This window comes from Bombus huntii, unplaced genomic scaffold, assembly GCF_024542735.1.
Source record: "Bombus huntii isolate Logan2020A unplaced genomic scaffold, iyBomHunt1.1 ctg00000136.1, whole genome shotgun sequence".
Taxonomy (NCBI): Eukaryota; Metazoa; Arthropoda; class Insecta; order Hymenoptera; family Apidae; genus Bombus; species Bombus huntii.
Window position 1 is genome coordinate 106,174 of NW_026099383.1, and position 18,297 is coordinate 124,470.

At 33.4% G+C, this 18,297-nt stretch overlaps 1 long non-coding RNA gene across 1 annotated transcript; it reads left to right on the top strand.

Annotated features, from left to right (window-relative positions):
• The first annotated feature begins 1,759 nt into the window (after positions 1-1,759).
• Positions 1,760-3,046, top strand: LOC126877240 (uncharacterized). Its single transcript, XR_007694867.1, has 3 exons — positions 1,760-2,346; positions 2,528-2,782; positions 2,854-3,046. It is a non-coding gene; the product is annotated as an uncharacterized LOC126877240 (long non-coding RNA).
• The last annotated feature ends 15,251 nt before the right edge of the window (positions 3,047-18,297 follow it).

The following is an 18,297-nucleotide window of genomic DNA, read 5'->3' on the forward strand; positions in this document are numbered from 1 at the left end:
ATGAAGAATAACTGTCTTTTGTTCCAACCATAAATTAAATTGAAATGTTTGTCAGTTTTTTATTTTTTAAATTATTAAAATAACTAAGTTTTATATTTCGACTTAATTAAATATGCAATTACTTAGCTAATAGTATATATAATAAATTGTTTCTACAGGTTCAAAATGAAAAATGAATATTTAGAAATATTTAATTACGACAATGCTATTTGTGTTAGCATCAGTGGCTTGTTACTCAACGACTTTGCTAGTACTTTTTGAAACATAAAGTTAGTTTTCAATTAACACTTATACTAGAGGCGGAATTATAAATGCAAAATAATTGATAATACTAATTTATAAGTACCTAATTATTAGTATCTTAAAAAATATATTTATACAAAAATCACGATAATCATGAAAATGGGGAAATCCTATATTCTCGAATCAATTCACAATTTATTTTGTATATTAATTAGATTCCGCGCTCATCAGTACGTACTCACTGGCGACATCGAGAAAATGTATCGGCAATTCCTCGTACGACCAGAGGATCGGAAATATCAAAGGATATTATGGCGCAGCGCGAGTGGAGAAACAGAAACATATGAGCTTAACACCGTAATACTCTTATCATAGAAATAGAAGCAGTCCTCAATTCCCGCCCGCTAACTCCTATCTCCACCGATCCAAATGATCTCCTAGCCCTCACTCCCGGACATTTCCTCATTGGCGATTCATTAATGTGCTTACGTGATCGAGATTTCAGAGACATTCCATCGAACCGACTCTCCAAATGGCAGCATATCCAACAGCTTAAACAACATTTTTGGAACCGCTGGCATAAGGAGTATTTGAACGAGCTAACCAACCGCAATAAATGGAGCAAGGGTGGACACAGCATCCAAAAGGGCACAATCGTCATCCTCAGAGAGGACAACGTTCCCTCCATGCATTGGCCTCTGGGCCGAGTTATCAAGGTTCAACCAGGCGCCGATGGTGTCATCCGGACAGCTACAGTTCAGACGGCAAAGAGCATTTTGGATCGGGGCGTCAAAAGGCTTGTCCCACTGCCAATTCAACCCGATCTCGAGAAACCCGAACAACTAGCCACCGAGACGAAATAAGATGGGAACTTCAACCACACCTCGCTAGTTTGATCGGTACCCTCTCAACGGGGGGAGAATGTTACGCCATGCGGCTTACAATAGGTCATATTCTTAACTATCGATCGCGGCACTATAATGTCGCAGACGGATCGTCGCGTCTGCCCGGCAAACAAACATGGTTCATTAAGCAGGGCGACTTCCAGAAACGTCGACTCGTGGCCCGTATTTTACCTCGCAGTAAAAGAATGTGGCGTGATCCGAACGTAGTGGGGGTCGCCTTCCAGAAAAAACGAAAAAAATCGAAAGGCGTTCAGAACTTTTCGAGAAGTCGAACCGTCAACACATGTGGTATGTCGCGCATTACTTATCAACCAAAACGCAGTTACATTTTTTTTGTTCCATTTATATCTTTCTAGTTAATAAGTTGTTGAAATAAACATTAATTTATTTGTGTTAATTCTGTGGAATTTCATTGAACTACCCTTATTATCATAATCGAAATAAGGGGATCGATCAGTTCGTGGCGTCGATTATTTAATCGTAATGGGAACTTACAACTCTCGTTGACGTGCTATCTCGCGATCGCGTCTCTCCGCGAACGGTCGAAACAAAATGATTCACTAAAAACTGTCCTGAATTCCTAAGAATTTATTTACCGAAAAACTGACAAAGTGTTTATTTAAAAAATGAGGTTGAAGGTAGTCCTTTTCTTTCATTTCATTCATTTTCATTTTCTTTCTTAAGTATGGCTAACACAATATCTAATCAATTAAAATTTTATATTTTCACGTGAAAAGTTTCTTTAGATAATTATTATCAACATGATGACTCACTCTTACGGATTAATACGTGTCTGTAGGGCAATCCGGTGGACTTGATCGGCTTTTTACTTCGAAAGTTGAGTAATCGGTGTCGCTTTCTTACGCATCTTTGAACTGTATAAATGTTTTAAAATTGTTTGATCCAGAATGTACCACACCGGACAATCAAGAAGGCAGGTGCCTTGACTACAGAAAATGTAAACCTCTGCAAGAAATATGGCAGATACAGTACCGTACAGCCACCGATTTTTATAGACGATCAGTGTGCAGATACCAGGGCAATGTTACGATCGTTTGCTGTCCGAACGATCCAAACAAAGAGAAGAGAGAAATTTTAATAAAAACTGTGTATAAGTATAAGGCTTTGCGACCACCATACTGTGGTTTTAGCAACGTCTCTCATACCAGGGTGGTCGATGGTAAACCAGCTGAACTTGGTACGTTTTATGTCTTTCTTTCCGATTAATAATAAGCCATTTACTGCAAAGAATGAACTTTAAAGGCATTAAACAGCACATCAATGTACATTTCAATTAGACTAAATAATAATGCTATGATTTTATCGGTAGTAACTTTACTTATTAACTTGAATTATTTCTTTCTTTTACTTCATGTTAGGAAGAGTATCTTTTTGCTTGAAATAAAAAATTGATATAGGAGTAATAATATGGATAGAGAACAAAAACTGTTAGGGCAGAAATTACACGTTTGAACTTTATAGTTCAGTATAGTTCAAATAGAAATTATATAGAATTATTTAATAATTTGTATTCCACTGGAATAAAAATTTAATTTCTGTCTTTATCAAATCTCTATTTCAGAGTATTTGTACGTATGTACTTATCGTCTGCTGTATGATCGAATATCGAATAGGTAATAATCGTTGTTACCTGTTATGTGAGAAAAAATTATGTATATTCACAACTATGACTATTGCATTTTAGGCGCTTGGCCATGGATCGCTGCATTAGGTTTTCGTAATCCCCGAAACCCAGACAAACCACTATGGAAGTGCGGAGGTTCCCTGATATCGGCTAGGCATGTTTTGACCGCAGCACATTGTGCACATATGGATGGAATAGAAAACATACACAATCATAATATTGTCATTCTTAGATTGGTGGAGGAGGTGCCATTTTCGAGTAAGTCCTCAAATATATATATATATATATATGCTATTGAGTATTACTGAAGTATCATATCCTGAAATTTCTTACTGTACACATATATTGTGTCATAAAGCGTGTATAATTCTTTCTCATACTTTTGGTCATTCGTTTCCTGCATTTTCATTTATTTTTTTATTTTTCAGGGTACGTATATCCCATTTGTACGAAAGAGCCCCTACGAAAGAGCAACTTCGTCGGCTATAACCCCCTTGTTGCTGGATGGGGAGCATTAAGATATAGTAAGTGATATCAATTTTATAATAAAATTAAATAGTTCCAGTCTTAAATATCTTTCTTATTTTCTTCGTAGGACGACCACGACGTAATGCATTAATGGAAGTACAAATGCCAGTGATTAAGAACGCCGAATGCAAAATAGCTTATTCCAAATTTCCTAATGCACCTGATATCACTGATGGTATAATATGCGCCGAACATGCTCAGGGTGGAGAGGATTCTTGTACGGTAATTAAGTTACAGAGTTACTACAAACTATACGGTATCTGAAGACACGTCGATTCGAATTAACACCAAATCGACGTCTTAAACATTAAAAATAATAGATAAACACAATTTAATAGTTTTGCCCACTTCTCACACCTCGTTATGGTATTTAATCTAATTTCCTTCTAATCTTAGTTTTGCTCAAAATACATATAACATGTACGTTATAAATTGGAGTATTTCAATACACAAATCAATAGAAGATTATTACTGTATATAAGTATAATTTCAATACAATTCGATCGATATATTTCAGTATCTTTGATTAAAAATTTAACGATCCTTTCAGGCTGACCGCGGCGGACCACTGCTGATACAACATGAATTAACCTCGTATTTAATAGGTATTGTGTCTTATGCTTATAAGTGCGGCACAGCTGGGTATCCCAGCGTTTACACTAGGGTCACATCGTACCTTGACTTCATTCTCCAAGCGATGCAATAATATGATATTACTGTTCCATAAATATCATTGTGTAAAAAACGTAAAGTTGGATTTTCTTATTGTGGAGATAAGAAACAGCTCAAATTTACATTGTTTTGTACGTTACAAATTATAGGCTTAAAATGTACGAAATGTAACTTTGAAACGACACTAATTTTTTACGCACGATAAACCTCCACGACTTAGGTATGTAAAGATGATAAACGTATATTAATTCTATAAATTTGGTAATAATAAACCAACTTTCTGAGAAGTTCTGTAAATTTCGTTTCTGTTGTATCAAGAGAATAATGGAATATTCCACTTAGATCGTATACTTCTTGTACGTACGTACAAAATTTTCCGGCTAATCTAAAACACTTCATAAGATAGAGAGCTTCTGGAAATTCGGACACAGAGAGTGCATAAAATACAAGATAAGTCTCGTGTCTTTCAAAATTATTTTTTATTCGCTAAAAACGTCCTGTGTACTCATGCAATCACATGCAACCTCGAAACTTCACTTATTTTTTATCACTTTCCAATTCAATACACAGTTTCAGCATTTTTGACTATATGTAAGAGAAATTTCCATTCAGCCAAAGGTGTACTTACAGATTATAGATTCCTATACGACTCTCAGTAAAAATTTATCCGCACTCCAGATAGTTAAAACTTCTGTCGACCGTATTGATCCATCTGCACTCTTCGTATGACGTCAATATCTGTTCAGTGCTGCTGCGCAGGTTTCTTTGTGTTACGTCAATTCGTTTGTGACCGTTGCGCGAGTAATGGCGCTTTGCAATGGTGATTTGCAGGAAAACAGTGCAGGATGCTGTGATTCGTTTCTTGTGGTCGGAGGTTATGTTTGATGCCTATATTTATCAAAGATTTAATGCACATTATGGAGAAAGTGTTTTGTCACGAAGTGTGTTTGAATGGGCACAAAAGTTCAAAGAAGATCGCACGAGTGTTATGAAAAAACAGCTGGACGCCCGTCCACATCCACGATGACAACATTGAACGTGCTCATGAACTTATGCTCTATGGAATAGACGAGTGACACTGGATAATGTGGCAAATCATTTGCAAATCAGCCACGGCTCTGCTTATGCAATAGTGCACGACAGATTTGGATTTTAAAAAGTTTGTGCGAGATGGATGCCGAAAAAGCTGATGAAAAGGTGAAGACGACGATGCATTCGTGGTTCGCAGCTCAGCCCAAAACATTTTTTAATGAGAAAATACAAAGGTCCTTCGGCAAATGGACAAAGTGTATACAGAAATCGAGTGATTATGTCAAAAAATGATGTATGTCTTTTTTGACAATTGCTTAAAATAAATTCTACACCGACAGAGCGGGTAACTTTTTACTCACCCTCGTAAGACACTTAAATTTCCAATCTATTATGATGAATAAAAGAGCTTATACTATTAAATCTAATTGTATTTTGTTGCATGAGAGTACACGTGTATGTGATGTACATTACCTTTATATCCCCTTGAACGCTTCAATATTGCGCATATATACTATATTTTGTACAGCTTCTATAAAATTTCGTATGTTTGTTTAGGCTGTTAATCTAGAGGCTGGAGTACAAAGAAGTGGCACAATGATGTGGGCTGATGACATTTATAATTATCAAGGAATCACCCCTACATTCGCTCAGGTATATATCGTTGACTATAACGTATTTAACATATATGATTGTTAGAATATTAATAATTAATTTTTAATTCTATCAGAATTTTAATGAAACTGTCCCTTGGGAAGGAAGAACTGATACCTTGATATCACGGTTTGTACATCCTATATATACGACAAATTTTAGAACATTATATAACGAAGAACCAGATCGTCGTGGCCATGTGATGTGAATAAAAGGACTTGAATTTGATGATATTTTTATAATGTTAGATAACATAACTAAGTATCTTCACAGTAAGATAGGATGACATGGTTTACATGATCTTAATGTTGTTCACTCGAGTGATGATATTATAAGGAAAAGCGTAATATCACAGGTAGGATGATTCATAATTTAGAACTACTAACTCATGTATGTATTAAAAATTAAAGAAATATATTAAATTTTATAGGATATTTATGTTTAGTAACCAGTAATTCAGAGATTGGTATTCATGGTTACTATAACGAGGCTGTAGAAACGCACCCTTTCTTCTTTGCAAATGGTCCTGTATTTATGTCTAAGCCGAAACTGGAACCTCTGAATAATTTAGATTTATTCTTGTTATTTTCTAAAATACTTATCTACAGTATACCATAAGGAATGATACCGTATCGCACCTAATCAAGTGCCTTAAGAAACATCAACAGGATATCACAGTAAGTAATCCCTTATCGACAGATATGTAAGTAAAAGTTATGTGTCATTGTTATACACAATTATGTGTTAGTGTTATACACAGTCATTTATCATTTTCTATTAATTCAGTTGTAGCCACTACAATATCTATGACACTGGTAGTAATTATAAGAACAATAATGATGTTCTATAAGAGGAAATGATGATTAGGAACAAAAACTTACAGGTAAGTCAAAGTATATGTTATTTGCCATTTGAAAAGAAAGTTACTAACTTGGAATTTTTTGATAAATAATAATTGTGCAAAATATATTGGATTTCAAATTTGTCAAAAATTGAAATTTAAGAAGCATTGTAATAATATAACATTAATATTTTGATTTTTCAGGAGATATCATGCGGTGGATGGATAATATGTAAAAAATATTAAGCAGTATATGAATTTTCATATTGCGTAGAGATAACAAAATGAATTTTAAAAAATGTCGACACGGTAATAAGAAATAGCATCGTGACAAAGAATATATAAAGACAGTTTCATTTTTTATAAATAAAAATTTGTTGTTCCAGATTTTGAAATACAGTGAAACGTTTAATTAGTATCTTAATATCTTTAAATAATTATTATTTTAGAATCAATTGTAATTGTATCATACGTACTTTTGAATTCGTGCAAGAACATATGTAATTTTGAAGTAGTTATTATTAGGAAACTGTTAGACGCGAACAGTATGCGAAAAGTTAGTATGCAGTGTAATAATTATCAATCAAAACACAAGAATTAAATTCTTGAGGAAAAAATTTCCGGAATTTCTTATTTACATGATTATAGAGAAATCCATAATAAAAAGGAGCTGCTTTCTAATACTTCGCTTCCTTGTAATACCTACGTTAACAATAACGAGGTTCGACTTTTTGTTTTTAGAGGGATACTGGAAAATTTGAAAGTACAGTACCATTGGGAAGAAAATCACGATATTGAAAACGATATTTGCAAGTAAATTTCCAAAAAATCTGTTTTCAAATTTTCGCTTTCTATTTCACATTAAAAGAAAGGGAGGGCTGCCTTCTTTTTCTGCAAGACAAAACAAACATTCTGAATCTCGTATCAATGAATGATGTCAATAAGTTATTTTTCTTTTCAGATTGAACAATATTCCAGATTTATTCATAATTTCATACTACGCGAAGAATAGACTTTCATAGGTATATAAAGGAAATATTAAGTATAGGAAAACTCTTTTTCGTTGTAGGTGACATATGCTTCACGGTTGAACACATGTATTTTTGAACACATATAAATGAAAAAGTACTCTTATGGAGAAAAAGAATTGATACCTTCGATTGACATTAGATAATGTATATAAACTTATGAACAATCACTATCACTATCAGTTTGTATTTTAGGTGCACACGCAGATTTGTTGGAGTTCTTATAAAATGTACTTCCTGTACGAACGTTTTATTCTTCCAAATTTTACGATACTATGTCTCATATGATAACTATATGGATTAAACGTAATATAAATGATCCGAAAATAGACTCGAACGACATTAATTGTCTTTCTATTTATACCAATATCGAAAATACAAGTAAAGCTGGAGCAATAGTATGCAAGAATGGACTATTTATTATTTTAAACCAAATCATAGCATATTCAGAATGCACAGTATTATCATGAAATGTAAATGAATCAGTTGTAAACGAACGATTTTACTGTAAAATCGTTGCCGCCTTTTTTTCATCTGAAATATAGCAGCAATGAGTACATTCTTTTAATATATAATAAAACGAGATATCTTTATAAAGTTACATATGTCATCACTGGTAACTGTTATCTCTTATGACACCAAATATACCGTTAGTATGGAATGATATTTTTATGAAGATATACTTTAATGATAGATTTTATGAATGAAACGTTATATAAGAAAAATTATCTCTTGTTATTCTATGAAGTGTAGTAGCTAATGAAGATTAATTTTACGAAGTATTAGAGCAAAAGAGAATTAAAAAATTAAAAAGATCTAAATAAGATTGTTCGTGTGGCTTAATTATCTCAATTCTGGTACACCACTTGTTACATTCTAACTAATTAGCGCTAAACAATAACTTGCAAATATTAAAGATATTAACACCTAAAGGTTTTCAGGAAATTTTATAATATTTGATTATTGTATATCTAGTCATTGATTGATAAAATTTCTTGTATAAGCATAGATCGAGGTTGACGTCATACGCAGATTGCATATCATTGACAGGTATCGTTTTAATTTATTTTATGGCTAGAATCGTTTGAATATTATACGAATAATTATTTCCATTCGAACGATTAATAAATCACGTACCTATAAAAGATATATTACGAAAAAGAGGTGACGAAACAAAAAAATATTGGAAATTCCGTTGTCATTAGATCAATTACTTTTGCAATGATTTTTATTTCCATGTAATTACATATGAAATGGGTAATTCATTAACATCTCCTCGAATCGAATATAATTCGTTACACTTCACAACGATTCAAATAATGGACGGGAAATATATAATAACTTTCCTGTCCTTGCGTTAAAATAGTACTGTACAAATCAGATGATACAACCTAACCCCAACCTAACCCCAAAAAACCCAATTACATCCACATTGCATGACAGCACACTTGCAATGGATTTTTGTGATTTCAATGTCACAGACAATGACACAACTAATCAGAACACGTTCGAGGCTATAGACATTGAAATTACCGCGTGTTTAATACGTTTAAAGCATAAATCTAAATTTCACGCGATTATTTCTTTGTACATTGTGAAACTCTTAAATTATCTTAATCGAATAAATAATCCTAATGTAATAAAACATCTTGAAATAGACCTAGATATCTGAAACAGAAACTCGAAGGATAAGAAATCCTAAAAGGTACTAATCCTAAAATAACAAACTCCTAAATAATAAACAAGTGATAAAACCTGTTATAAATAATAAACCTTACCTGGAATAATCAAATCCTAACTAATCGAAAATAAAATAAGGCAAGCAATTCTTAATCTTTCAAGTAATTTTTCCGAAAACACAGAAAGATAGAGAAATTAAAAAGACGCAGCACAAATTGCAGCACAATGAAAGTTTCGGAGCGATGAATACGATCGTATTAAACTAAATAATTTTCAAAAGTGAAATTACACTGAAACGTATATCGATGATATTTGTCATTTCTACGATCTGTTTCGCTTGATCGTGCTTCTTTTCTGATGTAAATTCAATTTATAATACGAACTAAGTTTCCTTTATTATTATTAGTCCTGCGTCTTTTTAATTCGTCACTTCTTTTATTTCAGAACAATGACGGGCTCCAAGATGCTGTTCGGATGTTTGGCGTTAATTGCTTTTCTGCATCCATTAGTTCACGTTTGTACTTCGAGTAGTACAGCTCAAGGTTTGTACTTCGAGTTGTCTTTTTCCATGCACTTCAAATTCCAATACGATCTGGTCACGTGGCCTTCGTACAATTTCGAAATTTTACCTGTTTGGTAATCGTCAATGAAAAAAGAAGTTATGCGTGACCTCAACACATTGAAACAATTTTTATGATTTTTTATTTGCCGGTTGGTCAGCAAGTTAATGGAAAAATTTCACTTAACTATTCGCGTTAATTTCTTCGGTTTAACTTTTGGGAAATGCTTCGTTAGCTGCGGGAATATTCCAACGATTCGTTTTACGTACAAAATAAGCATGATAAATATTGCATCACGGTAATGAAAACTATTGGCGTAATACCTAAGATAAAGATGCAGAGACATTCTTAGAATTTCTAATGACACCTTTATAGATTTCTCGTTTAAAATCGCTACTACATTTGAATCACTTTTACCTAACGGTGTTACATAGTCTTATTGGAAATTTGTCAAATTCCTTAAAATGATCACGGAAAATTTTCCTAAATTTCCAAGAATTTATTTATCACGAGGTAAAGAAAATGTGTATTAGAAAGATGAGATCGAAGGTTTACCATTTTTTCAATTATGGCGAACGCAATATGTAATCAATGAAAATTTTATATTTTCACGTTGAAAGTTTCTTCAGATAATTATTATCCAGATGATGACTAACTCTTACGAATTAATGCGTGTCTGTAGGATAATCCGGTAGACTTGATCCGCTTTTTATATCGAAAGTTGAGCAATCGGTGACGCGTTCTTATACACCGAACCGCGAAAAGCAAAATTTCATATGATCTCACCAATTTCGGATGTCAGTCAAATCAGTCAAATCAGTCAAATAATAAGTTCGCGTTAATATACACGTTCGATTTTTGAAAAGCTTGTTCAATTTAATAAGAGTCTTGGTAACAGGCTTATGTTTTTAGACCTAATTGGTTGTTTTCATTTACAAGTACCTCGTGTTAAAGTACTCATAAAATGACATTAAAATCAGAAAACTAATAACTGAAAGATTATCATTTTTCCTCTGTGGTAGTTTACATATAACATAATGCAACTAACATGTCACGATTAATGCAAAATAAATAAATTACTAATATAGACATTTTTTTAGTAATTTGTATAATCGTGAAACGAATTGGACTTTCTAAAGGCAAATATCAAAGGAAACATGGAATTGATGCCAAATCTATCACAAATATTATTTATACTACTTATTTGCGCAGTTTGAAGCGAATCAAATTGATGAAGGTTTCTTTGTTACATGTTAATTTACATTTTAAAAAACATAACAGGCACGCTAATTAGTTTGCTTAAGATACTTTCGAGATACCAAGTTAGACGCGTTTCCATGAAATCATATCAATTTTACGATGATATTTTTCTATCAAGCATGCAATTATAACCGTATCGTTGATTAGTGCATACAATTATCCATGTACATTCGTCTTTCCGAGTACCGCGCTTCAATATTGCTAATTTCAAATTCGTACATTAATGTTCGTAAATGCTTGAAAATGCTATATAACTGTATCAGCTTCTGTTAAAAGCATTTTATAGTAAAATCTCTATAAATTTGTAATATTTTTTAGACAATTTGAATTCATTATATTATACATCGTACATTCTAGTCATTTCTAATTAAGTTACTTTTGCGATGTTTAATTATATTTTATGTATATTCTTATAACTCTCTATGTTACGGCGCGTACGATGGTCCGTGCGCCGTCTGAAGCTTTATACTATATACTGATCTACTACATACTATATACTATAAACTGAATCCTTTGACGTAATCTTAATAGCTTGAAGGAATCTCTAACCCTGTAAGTGTTTTCGGTTTATGGATGGTCCTTAGAACAATACTTAGGTTTATTGCGCACTCTTACAAATAACGGAGAAAGCGGGTAGTTATTTTTCCAATAAACAATGTCACCCACGAGCCACGTTGGTAGGAGGCTTCCTCCTCCTATCTTCGTTCATTAACGTTGGCTATAATCAATGGGCACCCTCACTTTCCTAACGAAAAGTGTGAACAACGAATCCGCGTTCTTTGTTCAGAAAGCACACCCACACTGAGATTTCCTCTCGTGGCGGCACACGAGAACGCAAATCCCACCACTCGAAACCAACTAGTGTCGGACGACGGCAGCGCAGTGGTTAGCGCCATAGAGTACAAACGTTCGGATCCCGGGTTCAAATCCCGGCGCCTCGTACTTTTCCAAAGTCCGATGTTTCTTCCACGACATCTAAATAAGAAGGAAATACAGCAGTACTACACCCCGGCAAGCGACATCTACAGCCAGCAGCCTACAATTATCACGGATATATGAAGGAAGACGGAGAAAAAGAAGAAAAAAAGTGTGTTTCGTCCAGAGCCTGCTAGTGGACTCATCAGTAAGGCTTACCTAGCAGGCTCATACCTTAGACACAATGGAAGGAGGGGGAAACAAAGCTATGTACATGGCAGAGACATTGAAGACGGATTCCTCCCTCCCACGGCCGGACACTGTATCCAAGGCCGGTCGGATCTCCTACCCTCTCTTGCGACGTATCCCAGTGGAGCGGCCCCACTCTTAATCTAGTTTGGTGGGAAAGGTTCGCGTACACACCGTGTGTAAGAACTATTAAAAACCACATAGTGTATCGCGACTACCTTTCTACTACTTAACCCAAGTCCTATATTATCAGTCTTAGGTCCGAGGCGGCTCCTGTCACGTAAAGTTGGTACTTGGGTGGTAGTAAGAAGGCTGAGTCGTAACCCAACTACTTATTTTCCTTTATAAAATTTTATTATAAACACTTACAAAATAACACCGAACCGGAGAATAGGGGTTGTATGAGTACAGCAACTAGAAGAGGAACAAGAACTGCCCGAGCTGGGTGAAGTCTCGGTTTATATACGTTTTGGTTTTAGGATGTTGAGGGGCTAGGTGTAGGTTATGATGTAGAAAAGTGTCCGAAGGTCGGGGGTCCATATCCTATCTCTGATGTGGACGGAGGTGCGTCACAGCCTTGGTGTATTCTATGATAATAAGGTGGTGATGTGTCCAAAAGTGTCCGAAGGTCGGGTGTCGATGTATTATCACTGATGTAGGTTGAGATGTGATTGATGTCACATACCCCCCTCTTTAGATTGATTTTGGTCCTCCAAAATCTTGGTGTTTCCTCAGTATGGAGCGATGGAATTGGACTCTGACTGGTTCGACTTGTACTTGTTCTTCTTCGTCGTGGTATATGCTTTTGCTATTTCAACCTGTGAAGGTTGTTGGCTGGTTAAATTTCGACTACGATTAATAGGGATAGTTTGCTAAGTTTGACGAAATGCCGCAGTATCACGTGTTGAATCTTTTGTAGACTTTCTAACAGCCTGTGATATAGAATGAGTTAGTGGTCTTTGAGTAATGGTTTTATACTATCTTGTTGTTTCTTTATAGTTTGATTGTTATCCAGTTGTTCCTTTGATACTTGCATTTCTTTGTTTTGTTTAGCAACTTCTAAAGCCTTTTCAGCATCTACAACTGGTTCTTTTTCCATGCATGTAATTTCTTCTTCAACCAGTACAACTGTGCTTTCCTCTATAGTTCGTGTTTTTGTGTCATTTAGTAAACTTTTCAATTCAATTTCCACAGTATCTGGAGCTTTAGATACCGACTGACTGTCATCTTCTGCATTTTCAATGCCCCAATCATCAAAGATATCCTGAATGACACTTCTTTTGTTAGTTATGCGCACTTTATCTGCTTCACTTATAGATTTATTCCTTCCTTCTGTATTAGCAACATGTATAAGTACGACAATTTTATTATGAATAATTTTCTTTTCTACATTAATTTTATGTGAACTATCAAAAGATCAATCTTGCCATTTCCATTTGTTGTTTCTTGTTATTCTTTTCTTTAATATCAATGTCATCTGCAGTTTCTAGATCACTAATTACTCCTGAGGTAATAGGAGTTATAGAATCGTTTCTTGTCTTTGTATGATTTAATATGTCATAATTGTATTTCTGGCTACAATTTTCAGAAACTTCTTGAGCCACAATTTCTGTTGAAATTACTTCTATAATTGTTCCATCACTTTCTCGTGCTTAACCTATCGAATTAAATTCTTCATTTACAATTTCAGCGTTCTTCATTCCTTTTTGTTCTGCAGAAACATTTTTTTTTCTTCATTGGAATTTACAACAGCATCCTTTTCATGTACAGTTAAAACAATATTTTTTTCCGTACTTTCATTCATATCATTAATATATAGTAGTTTCTACAGTCAGTACCATTACTTCTGAACTACTATCAACTAGTTTAGACAAATCTGTGTCTGTATCCGTGAGATGCAATGTTTGGGCTTTATCATCAAAAGTTTCACCAAGTGTTTTAATTAATGCTTGACACTGAGCATTAGTAACACTAACTGTATCTATATTTAACACTGTACAAACGTTGTGTTTCTCAATGTTTTGTTCACCCTCATTTGTATTAAATATTTCAACATCGTTCGTACTTTCTTTATCTAAAGATGTGTCACCTGCATATCTTGAATGATCTCCAATCTCAGTTGTATTCTCTGCTTGCTCTTCTTGAAATTTCTCATCTTTTTTTTTTTTTTTTTATATTGATCATCAATTTGTGGGTCCTTATTTATTATTTCTTGTTCTACTTCATTAATCGCAGCGTTCTTTATGCTCTCTGTCTCACTACTTTCCTTACTTTAAAAATTTTTTTTTGTTTTTATTTAAATCTGTTACATCACATTTATTTACTACTAAACCATCTTGAATTGTATTATCTGTACATTCCTGTGACTTATTTTTTTTTTTTTTTTTTGATTTTCTGGAATATCATGCACATTCATTATAATATCAGTCGTTGATTCTGATATTAATGAAGAAGATACATCTACTTTTATCGATGATTCTACTTTATTAATGTCACTGTGCACTTCATGTAGTTGTTCCATAGTAAAACATCAAGATTGTTACAATTACTTAAGAAGTCATGGATTGTTATTTAAATATTTACTGCACTTTTCCATCAATGTAACCCTTTATGGCAGTTTGACATTCTACAGAACACCAATGCTGTATCAGTTTATATTTTTCTTCATCATGAAGTTTTATTATATCACCTAATTCTTCCTGATGTTTTTTTTCTTTTTTTTCAATTTTCAAATAAGAGTGTGTTTTCTATGTGAATCTTTTAATTCTTGGTTCGCCTCGAGTAAGCGATTATTAACATCTTTGGAAAGTTTTTGGACGTTTTCCAGTTCTTTTCTAAGAAAATTATTTTGTTCGTTCATATCTTTTACTTTACTAAAATCCAGTTTCAATTTATTAGTTTCTTCTTCATATTTATATCCAAAATCACCCACTTTTTCATATTCACCCTTTAGTTCGTCTAGTTCACATTGAAGGGCAGATTATTTGTCCTTGTGGTTCAAGAACTACATTTTATCTCTTTTGCATCTTTAGCTCCAGCTTCACGTTCCTCCATTGAATTACTAACACATGAATTAAGTTTGGCCTTTTTTTTTTGTTCCAGCAAGTCAACTTCATATTTGTGACTTATGTTATTTCTTCTAATTTTATTGTTAGTTCTTCAATTTGTATTCCAAAAGATTGAACTCTTTTTACATGCGTGTGTGTGTGTTTTTTTTTTGTAACTCGTCGAATTGCAATTCTAATTTTTGCACTTCCTCCTTCATGTCCTCTATATGCTTCTCGAACTCTTGTGTCGTCCTGTCTTTGTCGGAACATTCTACTTGAAGATCAGCGAGTTGATGCTCGGGATCGTAATTCAATTTTTGGTCGTTAGCAGTAATAAGCTCGCGTAACTTCACTTTTGAACTTGATCTTGTTTGGTCTTGATTGTGTTTTCGTGGTGCTTGTGGTGTTCTAAAAGTAATCGTCACGTTGCTTGCATTTTTAGTGCACATTGATACACTGCACTCTGCACAGGCAATGCTTTTGTTGTCATGAAATCTCTCTAACTTTTCAGTAACAAAACCTTTTATTTTATTATTTAATTTTGGATCATGCGCCCCTGGTGGAGATACATTATGTGTTCTCTTTACCTTTATTATGCACACGTTTTCCTTTTGCTCTCAATTTTTCGATCATCTTGTGCTGTTCTATATATTGTGTTCTTATGTTCTTCGCATATAAATCCTGTCGATTGACTTTATCTTTCAGTTGAGGTACATGTTTAATTCTTTACCTGTGATTATGATGAACAACCTCAGCGTATTTCCTTTCTCTCTCTCTCTTTTTTTTTTTTTTTTTTTTTTATGGATTTCTTGATAATCTTTTAGAAGTTGCTCGTTATATTTGGAAAGCTTTCTCACTTCGTCTTCAGCTGTTTCCTAACGGGATTTTTCTTCTTCAAGTTTTTCTGTAATCATTTTTTCTAAACTTCTCCATTTATTCTGTTCTTCTTCGAGTAATTCATTACTTTTCGGTATCTGGCTATCTTTTCCTTTAAAACATTTAATTTTATCAGAGAGTTCTCCTATTTTCAAACTTGCTTCATTTAAGGTAACTTTATGAATTTCCGATTGATGCTTTAACATTTGATGTAAGTCTTCTATTGCTGTTTCACGTTCTTTCAACTGTTCATTAAATTCGTTGTTTAGCATATCCACTCGAGAAATTTCGAGTTCTTGAGCATCGTTTCTTCTTTTAGAAATTTGGCTTATTTTCTCTCGCCTGCTGCTACATGTTGCTGTCATTTTATCAACTTCTTTCTTCTTTTTTTTTCTTTTTTTTTTTTTTTTTGAACTTAAAATCTTGATTTAAGGTTTGTGTTTCACTATATGATTTATTATTATTAACTAGTTCAACATTATTTTCAGTAGATTTTTTTTCGCGTGATTTTTATACTTATTTAAATAGTTTAACATGAGCAAATGCATCGTACGTCAGATATACCATTTTTAATAAATTGTCGCCTTTACAACTCGAGTTACCTCTGAACGAGTCGCATGATTGATCAATAAGCCATGAGTAATTATGCAAATTCAGTTTTTTTTTCATCTATTTATTTGAATATTATAACAAAGACTTTACATTGAATATTTTATTAAAATTGTAAGTTTTTCATAAACGCTTCAAAAGCCACAGTCTATTGATCAACTCCTCTATCCTTTCTCTTTCTCCTCACTAAAATAGATAAATTCCTAATGTAGTTTGTGGATAATATTTTTTTTTTTTTTCTAAAGCAAATCACATTTATCATCTGATATATTTTTTGAAATAATTTCTGTCTGTACATTTTCTTCTTTTCTCTTACTCCTCTTTCTCTTTCTAATGAATTCTTTTTATTCCGTAAAATGGTTTTTGTATATTCAATTTTGTTAAGTGCAATCCTTATTTCTGATAACTTACTTTTATTAGATAATTCTTGTGAATCTTCTACTACATCTTCCATATCATTTCGAGTGCGGCTTCTACCTTCAGTAAATTTAATATCTTGAACCGTATCATTAATTTCAATAGCTCTTTCGGTATCAAGTAAATCGCACTTATTATTGAATATACCTTTTGAATTGACTTCTGTCTCTGTAGTTTCTTCTTTTGTATCTTCTTCGAGTTTTCTTTGTTCTTCTAATCCACCCTTCTCATTTTGTAGGATCTTCCTTGTATCTTCATCTTTTTTAACTTCGACTTTATCCGATCTCCTAGGTCTGCCTCTATGTTTCGCTTCATCAGTTGCTATTACACCCGTTACTGCATTATCATTTTCTACAGATTTATACCTATCGCTATCACTAGCTGTGTTCGTTAAAAGAACTTCCCTTCGTTGACGAGTATCAGTTGTTTCGTTTTCACTATCTGAAATTGATTTTTGTTTAACACCTCTTTTTTCTTCTTTGGCAAATTTATTTTCTACATTTTCCGATGCCTTTTGTTTATTAATTATTTCACACTTGTCTTCGATTAATTTCGTCTTTAAAGCGCTTCGCAAAATTTTATTTGTGTTTGATTGTCTGGTTTGATTATAAACAATTTCTTCAAATTTTGGCGAAGTAGCAGGCTTTGCAGCGACATTATAACGACTGCTCCGTTTACTACTATCTAACATAGATGGAGATGGATTCTTGTCATCTTTATTCTCTAAAGACTTCTCTTGTGTATTAGCATCTAAATTTCTCGACATAAGATCTGCTGAAGTTTTTGATTCTGTAGTGTCACACGCATTTTTCGCTGTCATCATTTGGTCTTCTTCTATAAGCAAATGTTCATTATTGTAAGCATTATCTCTTGCTTTTTGTATGGATTCTAATGATATATTTTGTTCAACGTTGTCTATTGATTTTGTATCATTTTCAGCAGTTGATTTACTAACTGCTTCTAATTCCTTCGTTTCAATTTGGTTTTCTTTATTTGTATCGCCGTCCAAAATATTTCTCATTGAAATATTATCCTTCTTGTTATGATCTTTTTCTGCTTCTCCTAAACTTTTACTTTTTTTGTCAAACCATTCTTGTAAATTTTGAGTATCTTGTGACGAAGATGGTGACAAATCATTA